This window comes from Lipophrys pholis (assembly GCF_963383615.2).
Source record: "Lipophrys pholis genome assembly, chromosome: 21".
Lineage (NCBI taxonomy): Eukaryota > Metazoa > Chordata > Actinopteri > Blenniiformes > Blenniidae > Lipophrys > Lipophrys pholis.
Window position 1 is genome coordinate 22,724,201 of NC_137649.1, and position 15,205 is coordinate 22,739,405.

Here is a 15,205-nt window from a genome sequence, read left to right on the forward strand (position 1 = left end):
CTTGGTAGTTTTATTTTGACAGTCACCGTAGTAACGATCCAACTGACCGTCTGTCCATACGAATGTCCGTGTTCTCCCATGTTTATGGCATTTTGTTCTCTGCGTGCATGCGTGTGTGGTTCCACTACAAAATATAAACAACGGCACCCACTAGAGGCCTAACATGAAAACTACACCGTCTCCATGGAAACGGCCATTGTCAGTCGAGGTCAAGGTCCTCGTATTTGCACCTGTGAGCAGATTTGTTTTTCAGGAGGTGACTGCATTTGGGAAGCCACAACAAACACAGCTCATACTGAACAGCCGCATGACGGCGCTTCAAAGAGCCTAATGGTACAGTGGGATTCAAACTTGCAAACCCAGGTCTGCCTTTCTAACTTCTAGGCCAGCGCTGCCCCACTAAGTGCACGGGCCACAGTCTGAACGATCGATTGTTTTAAGTGCCATGTTTTATCCCCAGAGCGAGTCGCAGCCACGCCGTCGTCATGAAAGTGGGACGCAGCGCCGGGGTGAGATAACTGGTGTCCAATGGCTCCAGGGAGGCACAATTAAAGTTTCTGGTATGAATTTCCAGGACATTGCATGGATATCTTGACAATGAAAACAAAAAAAAAAAAAAAAGTGTGACTCCACCGGGAATCAGATCCACATTAATATACACAAAGTAATCTCTGAAATACTTGAACACACATCGACAAACCAATAATTGACACCAAACACGCATGACCGTCAGAATTAGGAAAAAAAAAGAAAAGGTCCAGACTACCAGAGATGCAGTCCTCAGTACCATCATGTACAACACAGTACTGAATAGTAATACTACAGTTTATAGACATTACCTTCAGACAGAAGCTCCACAGACCTGGACCAGCTGCCGTTGCTGCTCCTCAGAGTCCCACACATTAGTTTTATTAGGAAATCCAAAATTTACCAGGTTTCCCTGTTTGAAATTGAGCGGCTGTCTGATTTAAAGTGACGTTTAAGACTAGCGCCCCCACACTTCAATGGTGAGGACAGGAACTGCATGCAAGCTGACAACTTTATTAAAGTGAAAGAGTGAAGAGTCACCCTCAAGCACCAACAAAAATAAATAAAAAAAATAGTCTGATTTAACACAGGATCATGACAGAACTGAAAAACAAAAAACAAAAAGGAAATGCATAAGAAAAAATGGCATTTTACCAATATTTGACTATAAGACTCCCCTTCACAAATCATGTTGTAAGGTGGGCTCAAAATAGAAATATACACTTAAAAAAAAAAAAAAAAAAAAACTAAATTTAAACTAAAGGTGTATTACTCAGATTACACATGTGAGAGGAACGTTCTTATTATTTTTAAGCATTAAGGTGTTGAGACATACTAGGTCACTTTACTACTAACATTGACATGGATGACAGGACCCACGGGGTCCGTCTCCTCACAGCGCCGCCTCCCAGCTTGTCTTCTTCCTTTACATTCCACACACACACACACACACACACACACACACACACACACACACACACACACACACACACACACACACACACACACACACACACACACACACACACACACACACACACACACACACACACACACACACACACACACACACACACACACACACACACACACACACACACACACACACACACACACAAACACACACACACTTCACACGAGGTAAAGTAAAGCGTGGCCGACATCTTCCATTACTCAGTGTCGAGTTCTGACGCTCGCACGTCAATCATCGGCGCCATCAGAGGCGAGAGCGCCGGCACCCCGGCCGGGCTCCGCGGCACGCCCACAAAACGTACTGCACTGCGTGTTCACACACGTTCCCATCACAACCCGACTTCAACCAAGGTAGAGATCGCTGTGATGGATCACGCGGTGCTGGAGCAAAGTGCCTTCACTCCCCACGTGTGGCAGGTCTTTGTCGTTTGTTCCCTGCTTTGCCTTCGCTGGCAGTCACTGACCAAATATAAGAATAAATAAGTACTTATAATAGCACTAATAGCATTGCTCAGTCCTAGAAACACACTCTCAAACGTCTCCTCATGACTCCCAGTCCATGTTCTCATGGGACTTTTATAGATGAGAGTCACAGCTCTGCTTGTAAAACAGACCCAATCATTAAACTAAAAAAAATATACCAATTAGAATAATGAATAACGCTGAATTCCAGGAATAGACAAATCGACTCTTTATAAGATCCAAACAATTAAAATTTATGGATTTAGTTAAGGCAGAATTGCTGGAAACTATGTTTGGTGCTGTGAACGGGAGCCTCCCCATGAGCAGTCAATCCGTCTTCAAATTAAGAAGAGGACATTCTAATTCAAGAGGTTTGCTTCGGCTTGAAATGAGCAAAAATAAGAATCAACGTCAAACAAGGATGTGTTTCAGTTGTTGGAGTGAAATTATGCAACGATCTCAGTGATCAACTTAGGTTAATCAGTTCTCTGTTAAAACTCAAAAAATCTTTCAAATGTGACATGATTAGTACATATCAGTTATGTGATTAGTCAGTGCAGTACATGTCCTTCATTGAAAAAAGTAAATGGTTGTAGAGGAACGTGAGCACAGTGGCAGAAGTTTGTTTGTTTATTGTTAAGTTGATGTGATGTACAGGGTGGGCTGGAAAAATAAATTAATAAAAAGCATTGCTTCTTCCCAAAACCCGTTTTTTGGTTGTGTTCTTGAAGGGAATATGTAATTGTTGAATGTAAACAACCAAAATAAAGATTTCAGTCATTCCAATAACAATCCAACTTCAAAACCAACAGATTTAAAATGCATCCATTCACAACAAGCCACGTATTGTATATTCACCGTTGACTGTCATTTCCCGTTACGTTGCCTCATTGTGGCAACTTCAGAAATGTGCCTGTGAAGGAGCGCGAACAGCAGAAGGCAATGCCGTCTATATTCGTTCAGGATTTAACCGCACCAGCAGGACCAGTGACAACAGAATAAGTGCTATTTCAGACTGACTGTGAGTCATATCACCGAGAGCTGTTACCATGCATGTGCTGGGTTTTTTTTTTTCTTTCTTCGTATCAATGAGAGCAGCTACAAACAACAAGAGAAAGCAGTGGAAAAACAATGTTTTTGAGTCAATTCACTCCTTGTATGAAATATTCTGAGCCAGTGTAATGAAAAGTCTGCTCACTGTGCTTTTTACTCAAGAAGAAAACATGGTAGCTCAGGAGTCACATGTCACTTTATTGTGTCATTATTTCATCTGTTGTTACTGTTGGATTATCTTAACTTGATAATTCCTCCATGTAGTCTGCCATTTTGGTTTCATCCCAGATAGACGATTCCCAGATAGACGATTCCCAGATAGACGATTCCCAGACAGACGATTCCCAGACAGACGATTCCCAGATAGACGATTCCCAGATAGACGATTCCCAGATAGACGATTCCCATTTAGACGCCTTATTCTAATAAGTGAATTGTTTCTCACATTTTAGTGACCCAAGATGAACAATAATGTATTTTTACACAGAGACACATAGTTTAAAATCGGGGAGGGGGAAAAAAAAAAAAAAAAAGCATGTCCATCCATTTATTCATCCATCCCTCTATCCATCATCTATTTATCCCTTTATTCATCTGTCATCCCTCCATCAATCCATCATCCACCCCTCAGTCCATCCATCCATCCTTCCCTCTATCCATCCCTCCCTTCATCCATCCTTCCCTCCCTCCATCCATCCTGTGCTAATGTTGTTGCTACAAATGTTTTTGCTTGTGAAGATGCGAGCTTGTTAATTTGATAAAGCGTAATAAATAATGAAACCTAAAAGGTTTTCAGTCGAACCACAATTCCTCCCGTCTGCTTCTTTAATTACAAACTTTCCCTCGACAGCGAACGTGAAGAGCATCCAGCCGTTTCCTCTCCCAGGTCGCCCCCGAGTGTTTATAGGTGCAGAATGTGTGAACGCATTGACTCCACGTTTACTGGATATGAAGATTAACCTCAAATCTAATTGAATCGTTTCAGAATTGTTGTGTTTATGAGGATGTGAACTTGTTAATTAGAACAACATAGTGAAATGGAAATAAGTGTTTACGCCGTCAGGACCTACTGCCACTCTCGTGAATCCCTGGTTTTATAAACGCTTATTAACTGCGAAACTCAAGCAACGATTTTTTTTATAGGTATTGATTGGATGTTAATGGCAGCAAATTATAAATCTGCAAATTAACTAGTAATTCTCTCTTGACTGTCTTAAATGTTATGATTACTGCTAAAATACAACAATTACAGCCACTTTGCGTCTATAAATGCACACGTATATGATGGAAAACCTTTTTAGGGGAACATTTAGACTGAAATTCCGAACATTTCCAAACAGTCATCGAGCATCAAGGTTTCTTTTAACAAGCACATCATCCTCCACAATGGATAAATACCCTCAAAATCAGTCTAACTGCTTCTACAATGCATCGCATGAGAACGGATTAGCAGCTTGAACAGAGCAGCGTGTGCCTTGTGGAAAGGAGCAGGGTTTGTTGATTTGATGCGAAGCACCACGGGGCTAATTAGCTCCATTATGGTGACGAGATTGCCGCTCTTGTTGAGCAACCTCCCATCCACTGTAAACACCAGATGTATTAATTAATAGAGGTCAATATGGGAGTTCATATTTTCCACACTGAACAAGGTCGGCGGGGTCGTTTTCGCCTCGTTTCGCCTGGATAGTTTTTAGTGTGACATTTCAAACAAACCAGCAAACCTGCGTAAGCTGAAGCTCAACCTCGGGTTGTGCTGCACAGACGCTGAGGCCGGTGTCAAATTACCAACTCTCGTCGGTACATACCTCCTGGGTATGCAATGTTAAAGTTCAGGATGAGTAAAACCGGATGATGATGGTACTGGGTCAAACATTTTACAGAAAAGCCACAAATACGAGCGATCAAGTCATTCCTAATATTTCAATTGCTCATTTTTAAGATAACGGAAACTTCAACTTGGCGATGAGTGAGTGAATCTGTAATATGTGCCTTTTTCACTGTGCTGAAATATATCTTCGTCATTATTGCGATATCGACACACGCCGTATCGCAAAGCAGTTTACGTGATTCAATTTATAAAAATTTTATTTCCTGTGCGTTAATCGTACACTGCCAAGATCTGTTTCTATAATCCTACAACGGTATTTTTCTTCTTCATTCATTTAGATCTTTTATTCAATTGATTTTAATTTCAATCTTCAATTTATAGCTAATTTCATATATGTATACATATCTTTCTGCCAGGGTTGGGAGAGGATTATTCATTCATTTGTTAACAAAAAATTACAAACAAATACATATACATACATACCCATACACACATATATATATATATATAAAATATATAAGAAAATAAATATTGAAAATTCTAATAAAATAAAAGAAGACGGTTATTGTGGCACTATTTCACTAGTCCGGCCGCCTCAAGAAGAAATTGATCCGTACGTGGCCCTGAAATAAAATGTGTTTGACGCTCCTTGTATAAAATAAGGCTGTGAAGCTTCACTTGTGTTTTTTTTCTCGGTTTTCAATATATATATATATATTATATATATATCATAAACGGTCTAAGAGTTTGTTTGTTTGTTTTTTCTTTATCGCAATAGGAAAGAAACGTGTCAAAAATACAAAAATATTGACTTTTAATGGGAGTAATAATCATCAACAGGATGATTTTCATGTGACTGGATTGAAGGCTTCCGATCGCCTGTTTTTCAGACGCAGAGTGGAATCGGCTCCTGAGAGCAGCACACGTCATTCCTATAGATTATTTAATTGCTCGTAGTCAAATGTCCGTTGATTTCATTGCTCTCGGCTAAAAGGGCGATCGGAGTAAATCTAGTTCGACACCCAAAATCAGGTCAAAGCTCTTTTTGTGTTCCACGCTTCCATTCATCTCAGGAGAACTTTCAACTTTTATCACACAAAGCACAACCACCCAACAGCCACGGCGTTGCTTTCTCCTCGCTGGCGATACGTTATCTTTCTCAGTTGGTATGAATGAACGATTGGGTACAAAGGACTCAGAGTAATGAACCCTCGTCTCTTGCACAGGTCGGAGAATTACAGTTGTTGACGCCTCCAGCTGAAGTATAAATGCGGACAAGATTTAACACCGACTTCAGAAGAAAACCCTGCGTTACGAGCTAAGAATGCGTCCATAGATCAATATCTTCTATTCCTCAACGCTCCAGTTATCACAAATCACCGCCTGACCTCGGCTTGTGTTTTCTCACACTGACAGGAGTGGAGGATGAATTTACACTTTCTGTCTCGAAATTGAAATAAATTAGAGGAAAACCTTCCCGGGAATTACTTTAAAAAAATGTTTCTGGCATATTCTGCTCAGGGTGAAGCGTCAAAGTACTTTTACAAAATGCGATAGTTTATGTCTCCCCTCACCTGACCCGCCCCCTTTCTCCACTCTCAACCAATCACAGGCCGGCTTGGTCTAACGGTGCATTCAGGTAACACAAAAGAATCGGAAACAACACAACATCCTCGTTAAACCTTAACGTAGCCACAAAAACACAACTGTAGAGACGTTACACTACTTTTGTAATTTTCCTCAGTAAAATAAATACAAATATTGGCAGGAAGCCCCGCCCCTTTTTGGGGAAAACCAGTTTTTATGTGGAGACGGTGGGTGTTGTTGGCAGCTGCTGAAAGTAACTAAAAACTTATAATCTAACTTAGTTACACACACAGATGCACATACACAGGCAGTCTCTGCACGCTCCCCTGACCCGCCCCCTTACGCCACTCTCAGCCAATCACAGGCCAACACAATCTAACGGTGCGTTCAGGTAACACAAAAGAATTGGAAACAACAAAACATCATTGTTACATTAACATTGCAACAAAAATACAACTGCAGAGACGTTACACTAATTTCATAATTTTCCTCAGTAAAAGAAGAAAATATTGGCAGGAAGCCCCGCCCCTTTTGGGGGCAATACCGGATGTCATTTTTATGTGGAGACGGTGGAGGGTGTGGTTGGCAGCTGCTGAAAGTAAAAATTTGTAATCTAACTTCGTTTTAAAAGCAAAAAAAATCAGTAAAGCAACTATTTTTAAATGAGTAACTAGTCGTCAGTAATCAGATTACTTTCTCAAGGTAACTGTGGCAACACTGTTCATCGATGACTGATAACAATGAGGCCGGAACGCAGGATCATCCAGATCCGCCGCAAAACATTAGAAACACCCCAGTGTGTGACGCATCGTTTGTTTTTTTTCCTCACCCGGTGAAACAGAATTGGAGTCAGAGTGTTTTCAAACGGTTCCACTTTGGGAGCCGTTCTCTAAAAGCTGCAGCGTCTCCGAGCAACGTCGTTTGGTAAACAGACACCCAAAACACAACAAAAGCTCTCGCTTGAGAACGGGGCCTGAATTCAATAAATCACTCAAATTGTAGGAGCACGTAAAGCAAACGAGTTAGTAAACTCATTCCCAGCAGACCATTCTCATGTAAACAACTGTTTTTCTTTTATTTATTAGAGCTCACAAGCAAAAAGCAAACAAACTGGAAGCCCAATCTATTTGTTTTAACCGCCTTCAAACAGTGTCTGGGTAAAAAAGGCTCTATGTTAAAAACAAGAAAAAAGGCTGGTTGCATATTATCCAACACTAAAGATCAACTTCCATCGTTCGATTTATACGAGACGACTTTCATTGCGGCTTTATAAACAAGCAGCAAGCGATGGTGCTCTATGGGAAACACTGATGTTTCTTTCCTTCCGTCCAGGTGAGAAGCGTCTCAGTCACACAGATAAAAAAAGAAAGAAATGATTAAACCTGTTTTCAGTTTCACAGCTTCATCAACGGTGACCCCAGGGTTCACATTCTCCAGTTCTCTGCTTTTTCACAAACAAAGAACTACTGATGTGTGTTTGGAACGGTCCGCGCACGCCTAGCAACATGTATTGATCCACCGCTGATCTCTTAACATGTTCAGGTCATCAGAAAACGTACTGATGTCTCCGACTGTCGGACCATCGGCACCGGATCCCCCCACCAAGGCTGGATGTGGATATAAGTTAATATATATATAAGGTGATATATACACATCTCTATACGTCAATACATACACAGTAACATGGTGACATTTTATCTTATTTCGATTCGATTTGGTTTTACTCTTGTTGATATAATGTAAGTTTTTACTCTTATTCTCTTTTAATTCTGTTTTAAGTTTTACACTCCTGTGTTGTAAAGGGCTTTATAAATAAATGTTGATTGATTCAATATCAACTGCTCCTATGAATTTATCACATGTCACAATGTAATATTTAGTTGTCCACAATACATTATAACGCACCATTTATAAAAATGTTTGAGGGGAGGCCCCCAATTAGTGAGGTTTTTACTTTCTTCGTGTGCCCCGCATCTTTGGAAAAAGGGGGCTGCTCTTCTATTAGGGATTATACAGTATTTCAAGGGCACAACGCCAAGCCGGTCTGCAAACGCCGAGTCGTCGTGTCCCTCTCGTTTAATCAATGCAATACAAACATCATATCTTCATAGGTTAACGGTTCAATGTTGACGGTGGCACTGGAACCTCTAAAGCTAATTAGGCGTGACGACGTGCATGGCTTCACAACATACGGTAATGGCACTTAAAGTAACGCTGCCGTTATCTGACAAAGCGTTAATAATCACGAATTCAAGTGAACAGGTTTGATGAAACCGTTTTGCTTCTAAAGCTCGGTTGTATAATAGATTATAAAAGAGGCTCACTTCAAATAAAAGTGTTCATCAGTCTGGAGAACAGATACAAAGGCTTTAAAGGCCATTAGACAGATGAGTCATTTAGAGAAGGTGAATTCAGAACCACATCAATAACAGTAATCTCCTCAAGGTTTTTTTTTATTATTATTAAAATCAATTTATAAGTCCTTTCATTCTAAGAAGTGCTTCAGGCCAACAACATGACCAGGTCCAATTTTCACTAAATCAGTGCCCTGTCTCTTGTAGATTCATTTGGAGTGAGATCCATTTTTCACGTCGACTAATTTCATGAAACAACCGAGTCTTTATATCAACTATAACTCACCAAGCAACATGCCAGAGCAAACATGGCCATCGTTTCTGTTTACGTTTTTTTTAAATGTGGCGCTAAAATCTCAACTTTCAACATCAACATCTTAAGATGTGTTTGAAAAAAGCCTCAAACACTATCTGGTATCAAAAACTTGGCATCACTTCAGCCGCTGGAGTTTTAGTAAAATAAATGTACTCCTTCCTTATTTAATGTTCTTATATTTTCTGAGAAACAAAACTACAGAATCACGATTCATCTGATTGAATTCTTTCAAAAAGTACCCCACGCTCTGGCGACGAGGGCCCCCTTCACACGACAACGTTTCAAGTGAAAACTCAGCGATTTTGCAATTTTTTTCAGAAAAACGTCAAAAATGCTGAAAATGTCGTTTTCCACGTTGGGCCACTAGTGGGTGCTGTTTGTTAATGTATCCACACACACACACACACACGTACGCAGAGAACAATATGCTAAAAACACTAACAGTGGGAGAAAAACGAACATTCGTTTTGACAGACGATGAAGTTGGATTGTTATTACGGTGACTGTCAAAATAAAACTACCAAGTCCCAGGAGAACATGGACTGGGAGTCACGACGCTCTGGAGGCAAACACTGTTGTTATTGTGAATCTACTGAGCATGTGCAGAAGAACTACTAGCTATGGCCGAGGTGTGCAGTAGCATCATTTCCACCGTCTCCACGGAGATGAAGCCAGAGCGTTTTCGAAAAGTTCCATTTTCAGTGAGACGTGTAAAAAAAAAAAAAAAAAGAAGAATGGTTTTGCGCTTTCACTTTGAAAACGTAGCCTGAGTAACTGTAATCCATCGTTTTCATGTAAACGATTTATTTTTTTTTAAATGACACAGGTTCAGACGGCAACATTTTAAAAAGAATCACTGTTCACGTTGGAAGCAACAGAACTGCAGTAAAGGACAGTACAACATAAATATTCAAGCTCCTTCCAACCCTCTTACTTTGACGTACAGATCCACTGTGTCTGTATTTAGAAACGTCTTTACGTATGCAGATGATGTTGTCGTACTTTCATTTCTGGACTATAAGCCGCTATTTTTTTCACACGATTTGAACCCTGCGGCTTAAACAATGACGCAGCAGATTTATGGATTTTATTTATTTTTTTTAGGGTTAACGAGCTTCATGCCACCGATATGTGGGTGATGCGTTCAGGTGCATCACGTAACTCCGACCTGCTCTTTGCTGTAATTCACTTACCCTCTAAAATAAAACCTCCTCTCACACCTTCAGCTCTCGGGTGTTGACGAGGACTAGAAAGTGGGATCACATCACGCAGGTTTTAAAGGATTCGCGTGTCTTTTAGGATCGATATCCAGGTACGTTCACTGGTTTATAAAAGCCTTAATGGTCTTGCGCCTTCTTACCTTAAGGATTTATTTTTATCTTGTGAACCATCGCGAACCCTCAGGTCCTCCGGTGCCAGCCTTTTAATCATCACCTCACAAAAAAAAGAAAAACCTGCGGTGAGGCTGATTTCCAACACGACGCACCACGTTTATGGAACAACCTGCCGGAGAACGGCAGAGAGGCGGGCTGAAGACCTTCTAATTAGTATCGCCTTTTTTACCTGCTGCAGGATTTTCATTTATCCATTTATTTATCTTTTCATATATTTAGCATAGTTATTGTTGTAATTATCTTCGCCAACGAAACTTGGGCAACCAATAAAGTTGGTTTTCGTCTGCGTGTATCTATTTATTGGTTTCTATGGATGAATTTCAACAACTTTTCGCAAAAACTACTCACCCAAATTGCACGAAACTTTCAGGGATGATTTGTCATCATCGAAAGACGAATCGATTGGACTTTGGGATGTTAGCGGCGAACAGTTTCCGAGGAAATCCCCAAAAAGTGAAAAAAAATGTCCCATACAGAGCAGATGAGAGAGGCACCTCATGGAGGAGATCAGCATCTGTTGCCATGGCGACGCTCCCTGCTCAGTGTTTCACACAGTGAAGCAGCTTATGATTCATATGAGCTAACGGCTATCATGCTCGCGATGCTAACTCGGTTCCGCAAACAAATGTGGCGTTGGCGAAGGTCTGCGCTCTACCGAGTGTAGCTCTATTTATTTTTTAAATAAAAATAAATAGAGGGGGGGTGTCACTGTAAAGCACTTAGTGCTGCATTTTACTGCACAAAAAGTGCCGCATGTTTAAAGTTTGATTGGATTTAATTGATCAAGATTTGATGTGTCGTCGGCAGCGAAGCGCCGAGTCGTCTCCGCTGGAAAATGTCAACATTGTGTTGAACAGTGCAGCTGCACTCAGCTTTCCCTCGGCAGTCTAATGATAGTTGTTCACATCATCAATCATTCAAAAAAACCAAACAAACCAAAAAAAATAAATAAACTATAGCAGCTGCACCCCGTGTTAACCCAAACGCAGACTCTGCAGTCAGCTTGCTGTTTATCTTGAAAAACAAAGCCTCCACTGCGGCCCCGTTCAGACCTTAATTTCAGTTGATGTGAAGTATCTGGAGTCATTATAGCGGCGCGATCCCGAGTACGTGCATACACTATCAACATGGGTACATCAGTGCAACTACTGCAGTTCCTAAATCAAGGTGGAAACTGAGAAAAAAAGTATAATTTTGGGGGAGTTTTGCTGGTCGTTCCACAGCGGTTCTAGGTAAACTTTGATCTCTTCACACTCGAATCTGTGTAACAAGTGTCAAGCAGAAGGGGAGAGTCCAGCATCTATAGAGAAAGTAACGCCGAACATTGACCCTTTATAGGGCAATAAATATGAATAAATGAGAAAGTGAAAAGCAGCACAAAGCAGCGTGAACAGAAGCTAAAATGTCAGTAAATCAGAGTTTATCTTGGCTGAAGTGCACAACGGAGGAGTTCCTGCTGCTGCTGCTGCTGCTTCCATTCCTCTGGGTCGTCGGTGCCTTCCTGACCACGATGAGTCACTCCACGTCAAATAACCCAACATGCACTCTGCTGCATTTAGCCGAGCACACGCCACTGCCGGGGACGGAGATTTAGGATTTCTTTATATATCCTTTAAACATGTCGGAGTGCAAAGCCGCAGTATCAACAGGTGGCCTGGTTTTCCATGAGGATATAGAAAACTGAGCCTTTTCTCTGCAGTTCCCATTTTTTTTTTTCACGGTTCCGTCAATCTTTTGTGATATTTCACACGTTTAAATCTCAACCTACTGAGCTTAAAGTCCCAAAGGAGGTTTTTTTTTTTTAATCTTGTGTTAACAAGATATAAAAACTTATTCCCACAAGACGACGCTCAAGTTAAGGGGAAAGTCAAGGGAAGAAGAAGTTCCTGTTTTGTCTCTCTATCAGTTTTCTGTTCTACATATTGACGTAAAAACATTTTAGTTGAGACAAACTTGCCCAACAAGCGATATTTAATTTGTATTATGTGTATTCTAGCTGTGAAAATCCTTAAGGGGATTATTTTTCTCATACCATGTCAGACCGGTTCCAGATGAAAAACCATTCGGACTCCTCCGATCGGAACTGGATTGTCCTACAGAGGCTAAAAACATTCATTAAAAACTCAGTTTGGGATTTGGGAATCCTTTATTCTATTTGTGAAAATGACAAAAAGAAAAAGACGAGCGACACAAGATTTAAAAAAAAAAAAAAAAGCTTTTGGGAGTTTCGGGGTTAATAATCAGATCAGACCTGAACAATGAATTTAATTCCACACTTATAGGCACCGTGTGCATATTTTTCTATTATATTGTATTTTTATCTGCTTTTTTTGGTTCCTGCTATGTGTGCTTCTTTCTCTGTACTATCCTGCTGTACCACTGCAAATTTCTCCACATGCGAGACAAATAAAGGGATACCTTATCTTATCTTAATTCTTTCCTCTGTGATCCGAGCTTCAGTCCTACCCTGCAAGATCTGAACTGGATTCTTTATTTTGGTTGGAAATGTAGCAACCGCCACCTTCTTCTTCTGCTTTCAGTATAAAAGCATCCTCCAGCTCCTCGACTCTTCGGATGAAAAGAGTGAAATCCTCTGGAGGACAGTAGAACTCCAATCACTACGTTTGTGGTTTTTTTTTTTTTTTAAACCTTTTTAAAATCAAGTTTATTGCTTCATTCTTCTCCTGGCGGCAGGTGGACGTTTGAATTTCAACGTGAACTAAGAGGCTTCAATCTGCCATTTCATTTATTACGAGGACAAACAAAGAACGCACGAGGAATGATCGGCGGGAGCGCTTCGTTAGGGTTCCAGCTGCGATGCTGGAAAGAGCCGAGTAGAGAGACTTGATTTCCACGTGTGGAACAGCAGATGTTCGTCCGCCGCTCCGTCCAAAACCACAAACCAGGAGTTGTGTAACGCTGTGTTTACCACGAGGGGGGGGTGGGGGTGGGGGTGGGGGTGGGGAGGGGGGGGGTCAGACCTCCAACACTCTGGAGAATTAAGAAATGTTAAGATTTCCTCTGGTTCGGCTTCGTTATATTTCTTGATTTGATGTTTCTTTTGGTGCTTTCTGGGGGTGAATCTCTTAAATTATTCACTAAAAAAAAACAAACATTTAAGACGACAGGGTAAGAAGCTGCAGATATTAGTCGAACGTATAATGATAATAATAATAATAATAATATTGCAATAAAACAAACACTTGGTGTCTTTGGGGTTTGATTTCCACGAGACTAAAACAGAACAGAACAGTTATTTTTAATCACATGCATGTCTGCACTTCTCATTATCATCAGTTTGGGACTTTATTGCTTCTCGTTTTTGACGTTTGGACCTTTTCCCTGTTGACACCAGTAATGTGGATTAATGACGCGACATACATGGGTTTTCCATACAATGGAGTTCTGTGGAGCTCGAAACTGAGCAGCCCCATGTTTGGATCATATTCGGAGGAACATCTTTCATAAATCACCTTTTTTCTTTTCTTTTTTTTGCAAAATAATACAAACATGTTGATATCCTGCTGACAGTACATTCGCAATGTATCACGCAGTCTTATTTGCTTATTTGATTTAACTCTTTTTTTTTTTTTTTTCTTACAAAACTAAATATTATATATGAACGACCAAAACTTCAGCTTGTGTGGGAATTAATTCCACTTTAAATTATAACAAACTGCAAGGTAATACGTCTAAAACAAATCAGTTCAAATGAGTTGTATATTTTCATCAGTTGTGTTTCGCTCACAGGTGATTAACATGTGATGAGTACCGACTTTAAAAAGTTGCACAGTAAAGGAAGAGAGCAACTTCCTCAGCGACAGTAGAAGCTTTGGTGATCTGTCAGGAGCGACAGAGCAACCGGAGAAAACGGATTTCCAATGTGTTTAATTGATTATTCTCACCCAGTGATCAGCTTTAATATAAGACCCGTTGTTGCCACCATGTGTGTGTGTGTGTGTGTGTGTGTGTGTGTGTGTGTGTGTGTGTGTGTGTGTGTGTGTGTGTGTGTGTGTGTGTGTGTGTGTGTGTGTGTGTGTGTGTGTGTGTGTTTTGTTTTTTAAATGATGAAATCAATGATCTGATCAGAAAACCACGAGGGACCAAACTGCAGACGTTCCAAAAAGATAACTTGGAAGAGTGAAGACATGATGGAAGACGTGGTTGTGTGAAGGGTGGGTGGGTCACTCACCTCTTCACCGCTCCTCGGTCATTCCCAGGTAAGTTTAAATTCCCACTGATAATCTGTCCCGAAGAGGAAGAGGAAGAGGAGGAGGTGAAACGCTCCAGATTCCCCAGCAGACGCGCGTCAGGCGCATCAAGACGCAGAGTCGGACCCTCAGAGAGAGATTCATCCCCACACAGCTTCATCCACAGCCCCCTCTCTCTCTCCCTCTCCCTCTCCCTCTCTCTCTCTCTCTCTCTCTCTCTCTCTCTCTCTCTAACCCTACTGCAGTCAAACCAGCACAGCTGCTTCCTGCCCCGCACTTCACAATAAAAGCTCAGCTGACTTCTGATGAAATCGCAAGACATTTTAAATGAAGTAAATGTGATGAATATGATCATGTGATGATTCATCATAATTATTTTATTTATTTATTTTCCCGCAGCAGGTTCTACCACTGCACATCCTCGTATCTTATGATGTCCCGCTTCCCATTCATTGTCTATGTGAAATGTAGGAAAAGAGGAAGTAAAGGGAAACGGCTGC

The 15,205-nt window shown here is 40.9% G+C and overlaps 1 protein-coding gene across 1 annotated transcript in view; it reads right to left on the reverse strand.

The window, feature by feature from the left end:
* The window catches only part of opn5 (opsin 5), a 68,371-nt gene extending 53,455 nt beyond the window's left edge, over positions 1-14,916 (reverse strand). The window contains exon 1 of the mRNA XM_080491007.1: positions 14,687-14,916. The gene's annotated coding sequence lies outside the window, so the exon portion shown is untranslated. The remainder of the gene's footprint in view (positions 1-14,686) is intronic.
* Positions 14,917-15,205: the final 289 nt, after the last annotated feature.